Source organism: Taudactylus pleione, unplaced genomic scaffold, assembly GCF_031769625.1.
Source record: "Taudactylus pleione unplaced genomic scaffold, aTauple2 ptg001150l, whole genome shotgun sequence".
Taxonomy (NCBI): Eukaryota; Metazoa; Chordata; class Amphibia; order Anura; family Myobatrachidae; genus Taudactylus; species Taudactylus pleione.
Window position 1 is genome coordinate 1339889 of NW_028285551.1, and position 20980 is coordinate 1360868.

Here is a 20980-nt window from a genome sequence, read left to right on the forward strand (position 1 = left end):
TCTTGCACATGGGCAGTGCGGCTATTACACATGGGCAGTGAGGCTATTACACATGGACAGATTAGACAAAATTGGTCAGTTGTGTTAATGAACAAACTCTGAGTGTTCTACAATTCATATTTTAGTTGATTTACTCGTACATTAAGTGGAAACTCACAATTGATTGAATGCACAGAACATTTAAAAATAATTAGTCAATTAAAATATAGCACTTACAATAAGGCCATTTTCTGCAAACATTGGGTATTTTTTCAGTCCCCTGTTCTCTTTAGTCTATTACCCTCTGCCCTTGGTATAGAATGCCTTGAGGAAACAGCTGGCCAGAAACAGATCAAGTAGGAATGAATTATTGCAAAATTAAAGATACATTAGGACTTGTGCTGGCCCTGAAACAAGTATAAACCTGGATTCTGTAATTATAACCAGCCAGAGCCGGATTAAGGGGGGGCAACAGGAGTGGTCGTCCCTTGGCCCCCACACACAGAGGGGCCCCCACACAAGGTCAATGTGACCCTGCCGAGAACAGGTGTCCAGCGGCACCTGTTCCCGGGTAGAAGCTCTGGAGCAGCGCCGTTCAACAGACTGCATGGAGCAGCACAGCCAGTGCTGTTGCATTGGCTGTCTAATGGAGAGAGGGAGGGTCAGCTTTACTGTGATTAAATACCTCCGACCCACGCTGATGCCTCAGCTGGCCGCATTGGGGGCAGAGCCAATACGGCAAGCCCTGCCCCATATCCCCGCAAATCACGTCATTAATCACGGGGGGCGGAACCTAACGAATTGAGGAGGTGCTCACTGGGTCCTTTTGCAACCTGCTGCTGCTTCAAGTGTAAGTATACTGTTTTAGTGTGTGTATGTACTATATGTACAGTATGTATGTATGTGATATTGTGCATATGTGTTGGTGTGCATGTGTTAATGTGTTTATATGTGTTATTGTGTGTATACTGTTTATGTGTATGTGTGAGTAGTGTCTTTGTGTGGGGTTTTCGGGGGGGGGGGGAGGCTCGGCTTTGTGTGGCTTGAAGGGGGACCCCACAGCTAAGTTGCCATGTTGCCCCCACATGCCTTTATTCGGCCTTGTAACCAGCAATCATTTCTAAATTCCGACATCTTCCTGAAACACTGGGTGCATAATGCTGAACACTTAATTATGTGTGTTTGATTACATTTAATTGTAACCGCTAATGCATGGAAATATTTTGAACAATATAAATAAATGGAAAACTGTATAATTAACTAGAAACAATATTAAAAACAAATTGAGTTTTATTTGAATGTTTAAAGTAGTTGAAGGGGTCCTTCTTCACCTAATAATGTCCAAAAGGCTTGCTATAATAGTTCCAATATAGTAATCCTAATTGTACATAATTAGGTGAAGCTATTACTTCGATCCCTGTTGGATATAATTAGGTGAAGCTACTTTATGAATTCCAATTGGAATTTAACACTGAACAGAATTGTCTGCCCTAGTGAGGATATTGTTTACATTATGACAGGTAGAGCCCTATTATAATGTGAGAAACTCAGTCTCATTATATTCTAGGTTAGTAGAAATTAGCCCAAGATGGAACATTTTTGCTCAGGTCCCATCTATGCTCTTGATTTTAAGTTGCACACTATGTTGAGATACATGTTTCTCCATATACAGGTGTAAAACAGGAAGAATGGAGGTGCATGTTACTGCGAGTGCAAAAGTTGTATGTTTACTTATAACTTTTAATGAGGCCCCTAGACTCCACCTAATTTGTAGACTGAATTATCTACAATTGCCAAAGTATCTATTAATTAGTGTAACAGCAATCATCAATTAAAATGAATAGACAGCTGGTACAATAACTGGTCCTATGAGACCATTTTAGTCCCCGTGGATTTATTCCTGATGTGTCAGAGTATAAAGGGTCTGTTCTCTATAGTGAGAAATAACACACAGATGTACAACAGCTGGTACAAATTTGAAAGATACTGTACTTGCTGCTAAAGAAGCTGTGGGGCGATTGCCACCTACCATTTCCTCATGGGGACACCCTGCATTTCAACATCTTTGACCAATATGATCAATAGGAAAAAAAAGTCAGTGACCGGGTTTACAGGTTCCATTGAATAATCAGCACTCTGCAAAGACTGCCTGCTAAAGTAACTAAATGGACTTTACCCTATTCCTCTGACCTCATTGCACACCGACTGGGAATTCTCCAGATGGTAATTAATCCATAGGCAATTCTTGTTTTTGGACATTAGTTCAGTATTACTTTCAGGGGTCCCATGCATGGACTTTTTACCTTATTTAAGGAAAAGTTTGCATATATCTATTTATTTTAGCTTTGGGTATTAATTAGTTATATTTTTGTATTTATATTGTAAATAAATTGTTATTATTACTTCAAGCCATTTATTATCTAATGGCGCTGTTACATTCATCTTAACATTTTTGAAAAATGTTTGGGTGAAACAATTATGTTATTAGCTAATATATTTAGAAAGGAATAATGTGTAGTAAATCTACAAAGAAATATTTCATGCTGCCTTTGACCTGACCTGGGAATTGTCCCAATGAATTTTGTTGGTTTTAATTTAAAATGTATCTGTGTTGTTATGTATGTAAACTGACCCATACATTATATGTTTCATTTATGCATCACAAAGGATAGAAGTGAAATTCATGTTTTACACATATTCATTTGCTTAATACATTTCAAGGTGAATACCCACTTCCCAGTCTATAGAATTGTCCCAGTAAAGGGGTAGTTCACCTATTGTTTACCTATATTTTTGTTTTTGCTCTTTTGGTTTTAAAGTTATGCTTTTACATTTCCCTCATAACAAAAGTAAGGCTGGGTACACACATAAAGATTTTCTGTCCAACCATCCAACTAGTTGATTGGTTGGAATGAAAATCTGGTAACGTATGGGAGTAACTGATGATGAGCAATTTGCTCCTAAGTGCCAGAAAACAGATGAAAATAGTCGTTCAGACAAGTTTGTTAAATGTTTGAGCTAAACAATTTGTTCAAACAACAGTTCTTGTCCATTTTCCGGCGTTTGGGAACAAATTGCTGATTGTCATTTGCTTTCATACCTTAGCAGATTTTCATTTCAACCAATCAACTACAGTAGTTGTATGTACCTTAAGTAGGTGAATTTGGCAAACCTACTAATGAAGTAACAAGCCATACAGCTGTTTATTGTTACAGAGTCTCTTAATTTATCTGCCTACCATTTTCATGAAATGATAAAATTTGAGAACAAGTCTAGATATAAACAAATATAAAGTAAAATATACACAGAGAAGATGAAACAATACATTGACTCACACTGTATATGTTATCTGGACAATCTATCTAAATGAGATTTTAATTAATGTGTATGATCAAAATACATTTGTCTATTGCACAAAAGTTTAAGCCTCATTATGAAATTCTATAACTTTTATAAATAAAAAAATTATTATAACAGCATAAATATTTAGATTATTACAACTTCTTCTCTTTTAACCCACAGATATTATTTAACACGTAATAAATGGAGATCAGAAACCAGACCATGGTGTCCTATTTTATAATTAAAGGGATCACAGATGTGCCTGAGCTACAGGTTCCAGTCTTCATTTTGTTTCTGATAATTTATCTAATCACTCTTGGTGGTAACATGACCATTCTTCTCCTAGTCTGCCTGGATCGCCATCTCCACACTCCAATGTATTTCTTCCTAGGGAACCTGTCCATCGTTGACTTGTGCTCATCCACAGTCACTCTACATAACATTATTCTCATAGGTATAACTGGAAATAGAGCTATTTCACATGGAGGCTGCATAGCACAGATTTATTTCTTTGGAAGTTTTCTTAATAATGAACTATTATTCCTAACAGCTATGAGCTATGATCGTTATGTGGCCATCTGTAACCCCTTACGATATACAGTCATCATGAACTTTAGAGTGTGTGCTCTATTGGCCACAGTCTGTTGGATACTTGGCTTTGTGGAAATTATTCCTTATGCTATCTTAGCAACAGGTTATAATTGTTATAAATCTAAAATAATCAATCATTTTTTCTGTGACCTATTAGCAGTCATAAAAGTTTCTTGCAGTGATACATCTGTTTTGGAGATTTTATTTATTGCTGAAGGAATAGTTGTTTTGACCCTCGGCCCTCTATGTTTAACCATAATTTCTTATATTTTTATAATTGTCACAATACTTAGTATTCGTACCAGTATTGGTAGACGCAAAGCCTTCTACACATGTTCTTCCCACCTCACAGTTGTCCTCCTGCTCTACACTACTCTCCTTGGACAATATATGAGACCAGTTACAACAGATAGTTTAGAGTACAACAAATTGTTTTCTCTTTTTAACACAGCCGCTGTTCCAATTCTAAATCCAATGATATACAGCCTGAAAAATAAAGATGTGAAATCAGCTTTTAAGAAAAAACTTTGTGTTTATAAGCACTACAGGTGAAGGAGGTTTTTAATAGAAATGTAACTTAAGTGTGACCAAAAATAAACACTCTTCTTTTTGCATTGGTAGCAAAATCATTACTTTACATGTGACACTATCTTCTCAAGGAAGCCAAAGATTAAGAGTGCATGCTCAAGTTCAGTTTACACCCATTTATTTAGCATATAGTTTGCAAACTTTGACTCCCAGTATAGGAGAAAAATTTTACCAGTTACTGTTGGACAAAAAAAAATCATAAATATCTACATCACAGGTTCTCAAACTCTGTACTCAGGACCCCAAACAGTGCATTTTTTCTATGTCTCGCTACAGAATCACAAGTGAAATATTTAGCTCCACCTGTGGATCTTTTAAAATGTGTCAGTGAGTAATGAAGACACCTGTGCACCTGCTGACCAAGTTTGAGAACCACTGATCTTAATCATAGAGGTAGAAAAAGAGACTGGGATAAAAATAATGAAAAATACATTATGGGTATATTTTACTCTCTATTAGGTAATATAAATAAGAACTGAAAATAGAGAGAAGGGAGTACAAAATAGATCAGAAAATTTTTTAATATAAATTAGAGGAAAACAAAAAATTAATCACAGAGGATACTAAAATATATAATTTTAAATATAATAATTTAAAAAGTACAATATCACATAACCCAAGATGAGGAATATGTATTAAACAATTGGCTGTAATTCACACCTTCAAATAAAATGGATGCCTTCAACACATTTATAGATATAAAAACAAATCTAAGTAAAATATCTCTAGGCATTATCAAAAATATATAAATTTGCAATGCCACACAAAACAAAGGATGTCTAGGGAAAACCTTTGAGTAAATTGTCAAAGAAAATATAAAATACTATTCTAAATAGACCTGTATCCAGACCTGTAACCTAACAATAGGATGTTGATTAGTTGTAGAAAATGACAAGGAGATTAGAAGGCAACTGAAAGATATAAGCATAAATTATGGTATGAGAGATTAAAAAGTAATACATTAAACAAAAGTTAAACAAGCTTTAACTTCGTTTGATGAACACATAAAAAAGTATTGCTATCTCTAATAAAGAAAAATATTGTGTAATAAAATCTTACCTAGTCATACCAGTGCTATATATATATATATATATATATATATATATATATATATATATATATATATATATTACCAAAAACTTATAAAAGTTAAAATCAGTGAGTAGGTAGATCAGTTGTGACTGGTACAGAATCTTTACAGTACAGGTTGAGTCTCCCATATCCAAATATTCCGAAATGTGGAATATTCCGAAATACGGAATAATTTTGGCATGACTGAGATAACGAACCTTTGATTTTTAATGGTTCAAAGTACACAAACTTTGTCTAAGGCACAAATTATTAAACATATTGTTTAAAGTTACCTTCAGGCTGTGTGTATAAGGTGTATATGAAACATAAATTAATTTAATTTCTGTACACAAACTTTGTTTGAGCCACAAAATTATTGAAAATATTGTAAAAAATTACCTGCAGACTGTGTGTATAAGGTGTATACAACACATAAATACATTATTTGTGTATATTGGGGCCCCATTCCCAAGGTATTTCATTATGATATGCAAATATTCCAAAATACGGAATATTCCGTTATCCAAAATGCCGCTGGTCCCAAGCATTTTGGATATGGGAGACTCCACCTGTACTTGCAAATGATCTAATTTCATAAACTAACACTTCCTAGACACACCTAGAGACTGTACTGAATCCTTACTTGAAAAACACTATGGAAGTGCTAAGAAAACTTAAAATAATCAAATAGAAAGAAACGTTCATTTTAATAACTGTGGATGTCAGTTAATTTTATACAATGTTTGTGCATAATAAAACACTTTGAAGCAGTAATACTCTTTCTGACAAAGGGTAAATATTTTTTTTCTGAAAGGTACTGAGTTGATTTTGTAATTTTTTTACATACAAATAAAGAGGAACAGAAATATGCCCCAGGTCCACTTCAAGATATGCCAGTTTGGAGGTATCGTAAGTGCAGCATAAAGCTGCAATGATTCATGCTGCATGGGACTTGCAGCTAATTGAATCAACCCATTTGGGTTTAACATACAATAGCATTTAAGATAAGAGATACCCATATATATCAACTCCAAAAAAGTAAACTATTCCAACAAAAACTTTTATGTAAAATTAGTTTTCTGTTTCTGATATTAGTAAATATATTTACCTCTGCTATATACCATATCTCTTTCACCTAAACTAGCTGGATTGGCTTTAGTGAATGATAGGCAATGCTAACCTGGTAATGGGATTATTGCCTTTGTTATATTTAGTCATTTGCATTCCCTTGTGATTAAGGACATTAATAATGTTTTCTTTAATACAGTCTCAACATTTTGAATCTCAGTCTATACATCTTACTGTACGTACACGTTTTCTTTTTTTCACTTAAACATTTTATATTCTACACTATTTTAAAATGCAAATTTGTTAAAAAAAATTGTACCTTGGTTATATCTAACACTTTATTGTCCTTATCTGATTTAAGTGCTTTTTGCTATTTTAAGCATTTTTTCTAATCACATGTTTTAACCAGGTAATTGCTCTAACAATTAAATTAAATGATCCCATATATATGTGTTACAAATTAGCATTTATATACTATATGTTAGACTAGCTGATGTACCCAATTTTACCTCGGTAGACCTTAGATATTTACTGTTTCCATTTCCATCTCACCACTCCAGTAACACAATAATCCTTCATCTCTATAATAATACTTCCCAACCCTCACTGCTATAGTAAGACATTACCCTCCCGCACCTGTGTATTAACATATTCCACTCCTCCACCTCTGTAGTAACACATTATCCTCACTCCCCTTTGTAGTAACACATCTCCCTCCCTTGTCCATGTTTTAACACTTTCGACATTCCCCTCCCCCACCTGTGTAGAAATACAATCCCTCCCTCACAGCTGTAGTAACACATTACCCTCACTCACACCTGTAGTAACTTATTCCCTGCTCTCACCTTTGAAGGAACACATTACCCCAGCTACCCCTTGTAGTAAAACATTCCTCTCCCTCACCTCTTCCCCTCCCTCTCACATGTTGTAACACATTCCCTTCCCTCAGTCCGTAGTAACAGATTTTTCATTCCTCACCCTCACCTGTGTAGTAACATATTCCCTTCCCTCACTTTTCAAATAGAGGAGCCATACAAACTGCCAGTGATAATTGCCAGCACTTGGGATGACAGTTGGTGTTTGAAAATTGAACTGTGCTGCAGCCAAGATGAGACAGTCATTTAGGACATTGCACAGGGGGAGGAAACATTTTATCCCTTTTCACCCACTTAGGAGTCAAATTTTTTTTTAAATCCTTCTTAGTGGGCACTTACATCATAGAAGGTATAAACTCCCCAATTTTGATGTTTGTTGGTCCAGGGGTTTGAGCTGGGCGTTGATGAGTCAGTCAGTCAAGACTACAGCCACATGTGTCTTATTAACAAAGGACAACGATCAATTAATGTACCTATTTGAAAGATAAGGTTCTCTAAGTCTGTATTGAAAAAGACATTGTAGTTGATACATATTGGTGGAATTATTGTCAAAGAAAGATCTTTTATCTGGACCTTTGATTACATACATCTAAGGAGCTTGATGTCTATAGATCTGTTACTATCTTAATATCAGTTAGGAGAGTTGATTCAGCAGCGTTCATTTTAGATGTTTTACATGTTTTATTGTGAAACACTTAGAATGTGAATGAAATTGTGAATAAATGGTCTTTATTTAATGTTGTTTTAATCTATTATACTAGAGGGACTTTCTACTTTGTCTCTTTTGTATGGCAATTACCAACAACTCACGCCTGAAGAGAGGCAATCATGAAATGACTGTAAAGGGAGGTACAGATGTGCCCACATACATCTATCCTCAGATCAAATAAGAAGCACAGCTTGTGAGAAGTTCTCTGGTGCAGCTACGTTGCAATGTCCATGATATGCCCAATGGGACAATTTGGTGCTTCACCGACTTTGGCAATTATAGCAGAAGATCAATGCAATTTAAAATTTCAAGCATATCTTAGATGAATTGTGCTATTGGAAATTAATTCCTCTCACTGTGGCTTAACATACACTTCTGAAGTTGTAACTGATAGTGAATATTCCAAATGAGTTTTAGTCCAAGACAGAAATGAATATGTAAATCCATAATGATTTTTTCCTAGGCATTTGGGATTAATTTTCCAATGGAACAAAAGCAGAGTAATATAGAGACCCCCAATTGCACATAGTATTAGAAGTAAAATGAAAGTCACACTCCAATCCTCTTAGTAATCTGGTACCAAATAGAATTCCAATGTTGTCACTGTAAAACCTGTATAGTAAATTCCTTGATTCCTGGTAACTCTGGCTTGCACTTCACTAAACTCCCTATAAATGATCTTCATCACACAGATTACCACCACAGAAAAGTATTAAAAATAGCAGGACCCCCACTATATGCTAAATGAAAAGTAGAACAATGAAACCAACTTCCTGATGCCACAAAATAAATCTTCAATGAACAAGAAAAGACTCTCAGCCATTATGTGAACTCTATGAGGCTGAAATAAATGTTCATCTCTAAATCTAATTAGATGGTGTTCAACTATACCTAAAATGAGCAACAGTGGAGTTGACCTTCTACCGAGTCTCATCCATAACTGCACCTAGCTTCAAAAGCTCACCTCTGACAGCATGGTATGATGGCAAACCATCCAAATTTACAAAATGGCTTTGCAACAGGTCAACTCATACACAATGTACCAACGGAGATCCAAAGATGTGCAGTACACTGACCTAAGTCATTACCACCCAGGTAATTGATCACAAATATTGGAGCACCAAAACGCCTAACCATCTCAAGCAACTGCCTTTTTAAATCCACCCACAACATCCCATGATACCCAAGCCAATGCATATCCATGGCTAAAGGAACCTGAAATTAATAAAAAGCCAAGTCCAACATTGTCGCCCAATAAACAAAAGAATGCCAAATAATCCATATGGGCTTAACATCAAAATACACCATTTAAAGAAAAGTAAAAGAAAAAAACATTAATTGTAACCATCAAAGTAAGTAAACGCAAAAACAAGTATAGTCCTAACATATCACTGCCAAAACAATAACAACAATAGCAACACAAAAACTGGTTAGTAAGACATAATAAGCAGACCAGGGGGAAAAAAACCTGCAGAATCTTTTCTATATCATATATTTAAACTAAATTACTTGATGCCTTTAGTGTATGAAAAACAATTCCCTCACAGACCACTGCAAAATACAGCAAGTAGTCTAGTACCTCTAACATATGCTGTAACAGGATGAACAATTACTTTTCCAGCCTGTATATAGAACAGAAAAGCTAACTTTCAACACCCAAAGCTTGGATCTCGGAAGTGGACAGCACTGCTGCAGCAGTGGAAGTGGATGCTCCAATCCAGAACAAATCGGTACCGTATTCATCGGGATAAAGTCCCATAAAAATAATGGAACACTTCAATCTAAACATGACCAAACTGGCACTTGCCCCAGTGAAGCCCCATTCGCATAGATCAACCAGGCACCAGCAGCTTGGGAATGCATTAATAAATGTGTATTATAGATACCAGGCAGATCCTGCATCCTGTAAATAAAATCCACCAGTTTGATCAGTTTTCGATTTCTTAAGCTTACATAATAAATCGTAATTCCAGACCAAAACATCATGGAACAGCAGTTCCAGTTATGAGAGCGCTTTATTGACCTCACTCTTACTTCTGTCCACAGAAGAGACACAGTACTGTTCATATTCCGACCATGCAATCTCGAAGGAGTGGAGAGTCCCAGGGACTACTAAGCACCTCACTAATTACTCCAAACTGGATGGATTAACTATCAAACACATGAGGACACACATCACCATCAAGGGTAGCAGCAGGTGCTAGCTCTCTAAATTTAACCCAGTTAAACCTTGAAAGAGCATCAGCAATTTAATTTTCCACCCCTGGAACATGTTTAGCCTGAAAAGTAATATCCCAGACCAAGCAATTTCAAAACCAGCCTATCAATCAGTCACACCACTGGCAATGAAGAGGCACTTTGGCAATTAATGGCTTGAACAACCCCCAGGTTGTCACACAAGATAACTATGATGGGGTCATGTAAATGCTCCCCCAAGAGTTTGAATGCCACAATGAAGGAGCAAGTTTCTGGTCAAACCCTCTCTAATCCATTCCTCCAGCCATGGCTCAGTGCACCATGATCCATCAAGGCTTGCACCAAAACTAGAGAAACCAGCAGCATCAGTGAACAGCCTATAAATCAGCATTAGCCTGCATGGGAGCTGGCCAGAGAAGTGTGCCATTGAAAATGGAATGAAAAATGGACCAAATATGCAAGTCACATCTGCAAACAGGCAAGTATAACCCTACAAGCAAAAGTAAACATGCCCAACAAAGCCTGCAACTACCACATAATCATCTTTCTAGGTTCCAGGACTACCTCAATCGCAGAAACTAATTTCTGTACATTATCACTTGTTAAATTACAACAAACAGCCATGGTGTCTCTTTTAATACCCAAGACAAAAATACATAACTGATCCCTCAGGTATTTCCTGCACTATTGGAACTCCCAGAACTGAATAAAATACCTGCACTGGAAAAAGCAATTTCACACAGAAGGAGAGCCTGCTGGCTCAATACAGAGGAGATCATTGAGGTAGTGAACCACTCAGAACTCCCTGTTTCTGCCATCATGCACCAATGCGAAAAAAATGCTAAAGCACTCAAAGAAGGAGCACGATATAAACAACCCTTTGGGAAACATTTGTCAATTAAATACTAACCATGCAAATGGAACCATATAAATCTGGATATATAGGCAACAAACACAAAGCCTATTCAATGTTTAGCCAAAAGGTCTACATGACCATAAGAATGAGTACAAAGCTGTATAAAATTAATTCCAAATGACTCACAAGCCCACAAAATCATACTGCAGGAGACTCATCTTACTCATTTACATTCAGGCTTCTCATGTATTCCTAAATCATTCTATGCTACTTTTGATCAGTCTTCCCCATTCCCTTTTGCTTGCAGAAGCATCAGAAAAACTAATAAATTCTCATTCCTCTTTGAATTGTATAATCTCTATGATGGTCAGCCTGTCCTTAACCCAATCACAAGGACTTTGCGCACTGCTCTGTCCTACATAATATAGACTATCACATAGACCTAGTTTTGATTGACCACTTCTCCACACTATTGCTCTGTTCCTCAGAAATATCTCCAGTGTCCTAGACTGACCACTCAGCAGTGACTCTCCTACTTTATATGCCTGCTATTTTTCCACCTCAGTATCATTGGTATCTTCATGATGGTCTCCTTCTTAAGAAAGAGCACATAGCTAAAATCTCCAATGCAGAGAATTAAACTCCATCCTGAGGATTCCTCATGTAACAATTTAGGAGGTGCACAATGTGACCATTTGCATGTACTTATCAGTATGGTGTCTGCCAAGGAAAAGGCCATCAAAAACAACATAGCATCACTTGAATCCTCTATAGCAATCATAGGCCAACTCAAAAAGATACTTTCTGACAAAATTACTACTGTAATAAACTTCACTGGCTCCATCAAAAATTAGAGAGGCAAGACAGATTATATCCTGACAAGTCAATTTAGATCCAAGGGAATTTAAAATATGATACTGTCAATAATCAACAAAGGACTTACCTAACCACCCATTTTTCAAAATGTAGAAAATTGCAGATAGGACATTTTACTATAAAGTATATAACCTGTGCAGTTTGGATTCCTGGTCTGAAGATCTGGAGTTTGGAATCAAAGAATGTTTAGCTGACTTTCATCCCCCACTCCATTTAGTATCTAAATTATCCTCCCTGAATGCAGAGATCTCTGCAGAGGAATTCCTCCTAACTACCTGAAGGCAAAGATATCTGCAGAGGAACTCCTCCAAACAATAGAATTGCTCAAGAACAATGCTATCCCAAGTTCAGTTTCATAACCTCCTATTATAAAAAGCTAACCCTATGCCTGCTCCCATTGTTGCTGTATCTTTTTATTCTATCCTCAAGGGCAGGAAGTTTAATGGGACCGCCACCAGAGTGAATATAGTGGCCATTGTGAAAGCTGGTAAAGATCCCAACCAGTGTTCTTGCTACAGGCCAATTTTGCTCTTTGAATTAGAGCTAAGCGGTTAAGTTTTGGCTCAGATCTGCTAAATTTGGATCCGAGAAAAATGCAAAACATCATCTTTCATGGACAAAATGTCGTCCTTGTCCTTGAAAGGTGACGTTTTGCCTCATTCTGAGATCTGAATTTATCTGGAAGATCCAAGCCAAAACAGAACCACTCATATCTATTTTAGATACAGTAATTTGTTAACCTTTTACCTAACATATTGGTTTTGGTAATAACCACACTGGTAATCCTGGATTATGGAGATGATGTCCTCCTCAAAATATCTAAGCCATACATATGCCTCCCTTTTTCCTGGAGTGAAACAGAAATCTTCAGCCACCATTCACACTTCAAAATTAACCTCGGGAAGACTGAAGCTTTAGCACCAAATCTGTGACACATAGACTAGCAACATTGACAGATTACTGCAAATTGAAGTGGTACCCCTGAAAAATCCACATGACGAAATATTATGATGACCAATACTTAGCTAACATTTCCCACCTATTTGATTTTTTGAAGAATGATCTATGGACTTGGAACCAGCTCTATATCTTTTGGTTGGGTAGAGTTACAGTCATTGGTAAATATAAAATTCTTACCCATACTACTTTATTTGTTTTAAACCCTTCCAGTGAGAGTCCCCTCCTCTGAGTTACTGGCACAAATATCCCAATTTATTTGCTTTAATAGAGTGCCCAGGATCAGTCTGAATATAATGTATTACTCTAAAAGTACTATCTTGCCACTCACCTAATGCAAGCCATTTTGCCACCTTCTAATATCCATACTTGGATATGAGAGAAAGTAAAGGCATCCCTCATAGGTATGTTCTCACCCTACTCCCTATTTTGAATGAACCCCTCTAGTACAGTACCTCTCCCCCACACAATCCACTTGAAACTGTTTATTTGGAATTATTGTATTTTACATACAAACTAGTAGACAACCCAGACGGAATGGTCCCCTTGCTGTTTTATTAAAGCATTCACCCCAGGATGGACCTCTAACTAGACTCACTCACATATTAAGTCTTTCCCTGATATTATGCCCCATTGATCCTCCACAAAATTCTCAGCACTATGTGACTATTTTAAACTGCACCCCAGTGGGTTCTATCTATATTTTCAAATTCATCACCTCTATAACAGTAAAATTAAAACAAATAACCAAGCAACCCCACTTCCCTTGAGGTATTCTGCCTCCAAGGGTCTCATTTCGGGGCTAAATTCCTTACTCCAGACATACCATTAATTGGTCAAACTTCATTACAATGTTTACTAGGGGAAGGACATGCCTCTGCCCTGAATGTTGGCAAAGGGGCTGCTAGATCTTTGATCTGTACACAAAGAAAATTTGTATCTTTTTTTTCACTGATATATGATACCCTCGAGACCTCATGCTATCTTTCCCTTCAAATCTGTGTTGGCAAAAAGGCAGCTTTCATTGAACTTTGTCTCACATTTTGTAGTCCTGCCCCAGGATCACAATATTTTGGCCAGGTGTTCATTACTTCCAACTTTTTCTTTCACCTCCCACATGGCCCATAGCTGGCACCCCTAAGACCAATTGGATGCTTATTAACCATATTCTCACTATTGCCCAGTGTTTAATGGTTGCCCACTGGAAAAACTATAACCCACTTAACCTCTCACAAATTATCAACAGGGAATTCAGTGGGTGGTGTGCAAGTTGGAACATATCACCAATATCATTTGCGATCACCCGTACAGTTTCCTGGATGATTGGAGTCATAGTTTGACCACTTTGAAACATAATAAGCCCTTTTCGTTATTTATGTAGACTCCCTGTGGTCTTGAGGTTCCTTTATCCTGATACTTAGTTTTTTTTCTCCATTTCCTCATTCTTCTTCTCTACTCTACTCTGAATCTTGCTATAAGTAGTCACTCTCTAGTAAAACTGATAAAATACTTATCATTGAACAACTTGCCTGTTTACTATTGATGCTGATGATTAGCTATATACAGTATGTACCAGAATCTGTTTACCTTACCCTTTATTATTCTTTCTGTTTCCTACACCTCTTCAATAAAAATGTAATTTAAATATAATTATTAAAAATATAGAACCTAAAATAATTACATTTTCAGGAATTACTGAACATTTTGGTTGTCCCCTGGTCTTTGTCCTTGATAGAAGATGGCTGGAAGGAAACCTGGGTAGAAATAGATCAAACGAGAATGATTATTTGCAAATTTGAAAGATACAAATATACTTAAAATTTGTGTAGCTGAGATACACATTAGGACACATTAGGACTTGTGGATCCAGCCCTGGGCTGACCAATCTGGGACTGGTTAACGTTATGGTAAGGGGATCCCATGCTGTGTGTATGCCTGCTATAGCATTATCCCCCCTATTTTATACCAGCCCAGGCTGAGAGGTCCGTGGTTGATTTGTTTTTGGAGGGTATCCCCATTCATTTAAAAAATATATATATAATTTTACACAAAACAAGGTCTGCACAAATCATAATGATCTGTGCAGTGCTTCAAATCTGCAACAGATGGATGACGGAATCCAGCTGAGGTAAGGGGTATAACTGATTGGGTTTTAGACTGAAAATATACGATGGACTACTATTAACACTCAAATCCAATGGTTAGTAAAAACTGGATTTTTAAACAGCAATTTGACAGCGATCTTCAGCAGTTATTATAGATGGCAAACCTGATTTTTAGTATATGTAATGCAATGGGTAATGCAGCTTTACCCTTTGGTCACGAAAGCTGGCTGCTGCAGATGCAACAAAGAGGACAGGAAATCTCTGTCTGCCAATGGAGATCCTGGCCTCTTCCCTCCCCCCCAGTGGTGACACGCCTCTGTTTTTGGAAACGGTGGCCATCGACGCCCTCTCCTCATCCACAAATAGCAGCAAACTGTCTCCTGATTATTGGGAATCTGCGTGCAGGCACACATATGCATCCTCTGCTGAATAACTCCCATAATCAATAAAACAGAGCTGGTTGCCCCCCTCAGAGATGATACAGCCCTGTACTGAGCAGAATGGGTCTTGTCTCCCAGCTTTAGTGGAAATGGTTTATTAATTGCTCTTGATTTTGTGTTGCACAAATTTTAAGATAGGTATTTATTAAAAAAAAGATGAAACAAATAGTAAGTGTGCAGACACAATTTAATTTGTGCATCTCTATTTTTGAATGAAGACCACAGTCTCCAGTGTATGAGCTACATTCTGCCAATCATTCTACTAATTAAGGTAACAGCAATCATTAATTAAAATGAACAGGCACCTGTTAGATTAATTGGTCCTTTGAGACCTTCTGAGCATGGATCCATACCTGATTTGTCTGATTATAAAAGCTATGTTCTCTATAGAGAGAATTACTGCACAGGTGGATAGCAGATGGTAGGTACATTTTGGCCAAATATTTGGGTGAATCAATTAATTTACTAGGAAATATTTTTTCACATAGGAATAATTCTACAAAAAAGCAAACACTGCATGATGCCTTTAAAGTAGGATCTCTCCATTGCTTTTCTTTTCTTTTTAGATTTTAGAATCACCAGAAATTGCAGCCAGTTTCCGGTGACTTTCCACGCCAAGATCCTGAATCTGAGTCACATGCAGTGGCAATACTTACGGAGTTGCGTGATTTTTTGCTACTGCTACTGCTGTGAAAATCCCTAAACATTTGTTTGGTGCATGCATTAAGATGCATGGTGTATGAAGTGAATTGGAAATATACTGGGTATTGCTGGGTGGTAACTGAGAGGTGGCTTTGTAGATGCATGAAGATGTACCTCTTTATGGGCATGTTATGAGAGTGTTGCAGGCAGTGTCACACTGGGCATGAAGGGCCTACTGGGGGAATGCAGTAGTAGGAACCCATGCTTAGCGAAGTGGACATTCACTAGAGGGAGTGTGGCCAACAACCACAGCTGCTTGGCTAACCATTAGGTAAATCTTAGTATAGTTTGTAATGAAGGTAACCAAACCTCCATGTTGATCAGTGGTCCTGCTCCTCTAGGTAACTGACCATCTAATAGAGTAAAATTCTATAATTTGAGGTCTGGAATCTGATACCTAGAAGAGGGATGTGGGCCCACAGGCAGTGGGGCCCACCAGGGATTTCCCCTGTACCCCTGTGGGCCATTCCAACCTTGGTTGCAAGTATGTTGCGGAAGTGATTGCAAACTCAGATGCTTAATCACTCCCATTGGAGGCCATACTCTATAAGGGGCTAGTGAAAGTTTTGATGATGCAACCGATGGTTACGTATAAAGATTAACCAAGCATAGTTTCAACATCTATAGATGCTCATATTGGGCATTTAGTCCTTGCACTTTCAGACACTTGGCTTTACAGCAGAGGAAGCATAAAGTCGCAGATGTACCAATGGCAACAGACGCAAATGTGTTTGTAGCAGTGTAGGAGTCACAATTAGACTCAATTGCAATAGAACACATTGTTCACGCTTAGAATGAAAATCGACAGCGATCTAGTAGAGTAGATATGGGCACCAACCCCAGTGTTTTGGTTTCGGGTCTGGATTCATCTTAGTGAGTTGCTTTTACAAAACAACACTCAAGTGTTTTAGTTTTGGTTTTCAATCTGGATTTTTTTTTAAATTGATAAAAAGTTTTTAAAAACAGTTAAAATCATGTAAATTTTTGCAATCCAAAACTCGAAATTCAGATTTAAAATCCGAATTCCGAACTGCGGGAAAATCAGAACTGTGACTCGGATCTGTCTGGATCCACAAAATTCGGGTGGATTTGGATTTCTGGAGAACTGATCCGCACATCTCTAGATAGGTAAGTAGGAAAGGACAAACTCACCAGAAACTGACTGAAAACAATAGAAAATAGCTCTGGCCAAAGAGATTGCTCAAACTACTGTGCATGCACTTTCACCTATTTGTCCAAGCAGAATATAATAAAGAAGCACTTTAAACATATGCATTACATCGTCACTTATTACCAATACTACATTAAGGGCTCCACAAAATAATAAAAATAATGATGGTTTATAATTATGTAATGCTTTTATTATTGGAGGCAATATTATTTAAAATCAATAACATTTGAAATTACTAAGACTATAAGATTTTATGTTAATTGGAGCCAAATGAATTAACTAATGATAGAAGCAACAATTACTGTATATTGAAAACTTGTGCCCTTAGAAGTGCCAGCATGCATGTACATTATTAATTCATTGATATGACCACTATTAACATAAAAATACTATTGTCTTTATAATTTAAACTGTTCTTATTTTTAACATTATTGCCCAAATAATAAATTAATTAAATAATTATGGCCCATCTACTTATTATTTTCTTGGCCCTTGATTGAGTAAGTAGTGGCAAAGTATTACGGCACATGGGGGGTGATTCAAGGTACAACGCTATTGCAATCGCAGCTGCCACCATGTTAACAGCTGCAGTTGCACTATTATGGTACGGCAGCAGGAGGCATCATGCCAGGATGTAGTCAGCATCCCGGCGTGAGGGATGCCGACGGTCGCAATACCGGAGCCGGATTCCTGGCTCCAGAATCCCGAACGCTGGCATCCTGAAGGTAAGCATCGGGGGTTAGGGGGAGAGTTAGGTTTAGGGTTAGGGACTAGGGGGAGGGTTAGGCACTAAGGGGGGAGGGTTAGGCACCGGGGAGGGGGAGGTAAGGGTTTGGCTTTAAGGGGGGAGGTTAGGGTTAGGCACCGGGAAGGGAGGGTTAGGGGTGAGGGTTACAGTGGCAAACGCAAGATTTTTATATATATATATATATATATATATATATATATATCACACATGCATAAACACGAGAGATATATATAAATATATATATATATATACGCTAACCATTGGAGAAGTGCGCTAACCATCTGACCACTTGTATTTTTGACATACCAAAAATTGGGGCAGTGACTTGCATCCAGGTGAGAGTAATCAGGTGAATTTCTATTGACTTTGCCTTTATTACATACGACATCATCAAACTTACTGGAAATTCACCAGTTTTTCTAAATCAGAGGTTTTTCCATTCATCCCATTATGTATGACTTTTATGTGTGTATACTGCATGATATCTGAATCACAATGTCTAGTATGTAAATAAGTTATTGATGTATACAGTTTACAGAGAAAAAAAATCACAGTTCACACAAGTCTTTTCAATCACTAGGTATCTATTATCCCTATTCATAGCTGTGTTTCAGCTGCATTCTTTGCTATTCAATGCCAGCTGAATAGAAAGCAGCTTCAGTGGAAAGGTAACATGGACTACGCTCATGTGTGCATTTTTTTTACTGTGTTCCTTGGTAGAACACTGGCATTTGTTTTTATTCTCTAATTTTCACTAGCTAATTGTTGTGTGTTATTGGACTTTCCCACTATATCTACCCAATATGCTAGATTTTGCCTTTTATAAATTTGCCATTTTTAATTATTTTGGCAAAATCAACAATAATCACAGATTTTTATATATTGCAACTTGAAAAATACACCTCATTGTCTAGGGTATATTGCACTCTGGTAAACACAGTTAAAGAGAAACAGAGTAGTGGTTGAGGTTGACAGCTGGTTGGTTACTGTCTCTTTAAATTAGAGATGTGCGCCGACCCCCGTGTTTTGGTTTTGAATCTGTAGTTTTTTTTAAATATATATTAAAAAACAGCTAAAATTATGTCATTTTGACCTGTTTATATGCAATCCAAAACCCAAGTTCAGTTTTAAAATCTGAGTTCCGAAATGCGGGAAGATATGAACCGGGACTCAGTTTGACTCGATACTCCAAAGTGATTCTGAACTCGGACTTATTTTGACTCAGAACCCCTAAATTTGGTTGTTGTTGGTTCTCTGAGAGCCAAACCTGCACATCTCTACTTTAAATTACAAAAATACTGTAGAACAGTGATTCTACACATACTGTACCACCAGCAGTACAATTACCAAGGCTAAATGGTACTCAAGCTCAAGTTCCACCTACAACATGAGTGGCCAAAATGTCAACCACAGTGATATCTGTAATTGCCTGCCCAGAGCAAGTACTCAGGGTGCTGGCTGCAGCATGGAGCACAGTCCACACCAGGGTCTGCAGCAGTTAAGCATCTCCAAGTCCTGTTTTTTTTTGGGGGGGGGGGCAAAACAACTGAAAGGAAGAGCCAGGCCATACACTGGAGCCATAATATGGAGGAGCGAGCAGGCTTTGGAGCCAGAAGAATGTCAGTCAGAAGGTAAGCGGGGGCTGATGTGAACAATTTTGAATGGGGCCAGCTATACAGACACAGGGAGCATAAGACTGGTGACACAGGGTGGGTCATGAGGCTCGAAACACAGGTTGGTTCTGTAGATGGAGCCACAGGGGTCATGGAGATGGAGAAGCACATGGAAGTGGTCATGAAGCTGGAGAGCAAAAAGGGCATGAAGTTAGAAAGAGACAGGGGGCCTAAGGCTGGAGAGTCAGAGAGGTCTTAGGCTTTAGAGACAGCATAAACTGATCTCTAAGAGCCTGGCAAAGTGTGTGACAGTTTCCTTTTCCATTAGGATCAACTGGGGAAATTGAGAGTGGGTTTCAGGATGGTAGAATTTTAGCCTGTTGGAAGGGGGCAGAGAGAGGTCAGTGGAGGTTGCATTCTCATGCCATACCTGACTATAGTTTTAATGTACTTTACTATAGCACATTCTCTCTATTTTTTTCTCTTTTCCTTTTGAGATTTGTTCCCAACACAAAGACTTTCATAGATGCTGCAGCTTTATTAAGTATTATATTTAATTTACATAGACAATCTTACTCACAGCACCATTAGAGCCTTTTTTATCATATATCAAAATTGTTTTAACTTGTTTTCTATTAACCCACAGATATTCTTGTAAAAACTCATAATATATGGCAAAAGGAAACCAGACCATGGTGTCCTATTTTGTCATTAAGGGGATCACAGATGTCCCAGAGCTACAGGTTCCAGTCTTCCTTTTGGTTCTGCTAATTTACCTCATCACTCTTGGTGGTAACATGACCATTCTTCTCCTAGTCTGCCTGGATCGCCATCTCCACACTCCAATGTATTTCTTCCTAGGGCACCTGTCCATCGTTGACATCTGTTCATCCACGGTCACTCTACATAACATTCTTCTCATAGGTATAACTGGAAATAGAGTTATTTCACATGGAAACTGCATAGCACAGATTTATTTCTTTGGAAGTTTTCTTAATAATGAACTATTGCTCCTAACAGCTATGAGCTATGATCGTTATGCAGCCATCTGTAACCCTTTACGATATACGGTCATCATAAACTTTAGAGTGTG

At 37.5% G+C, this 20980-nt stretch overlaps 1 protein-coding gene across 1 annotated transcript in view; it reads right to left on the reverse strand.

Annotated features, from left to right (window-relative positions):
• The window catches only part of LOC148453460 (uncharacterized), a 47895-nt gene that overhangs the window by 17228 nt on the left and 9687 nt on the right, over positions 1 to 20980 (reverse strand). The window lies entirely within an intron of this gene.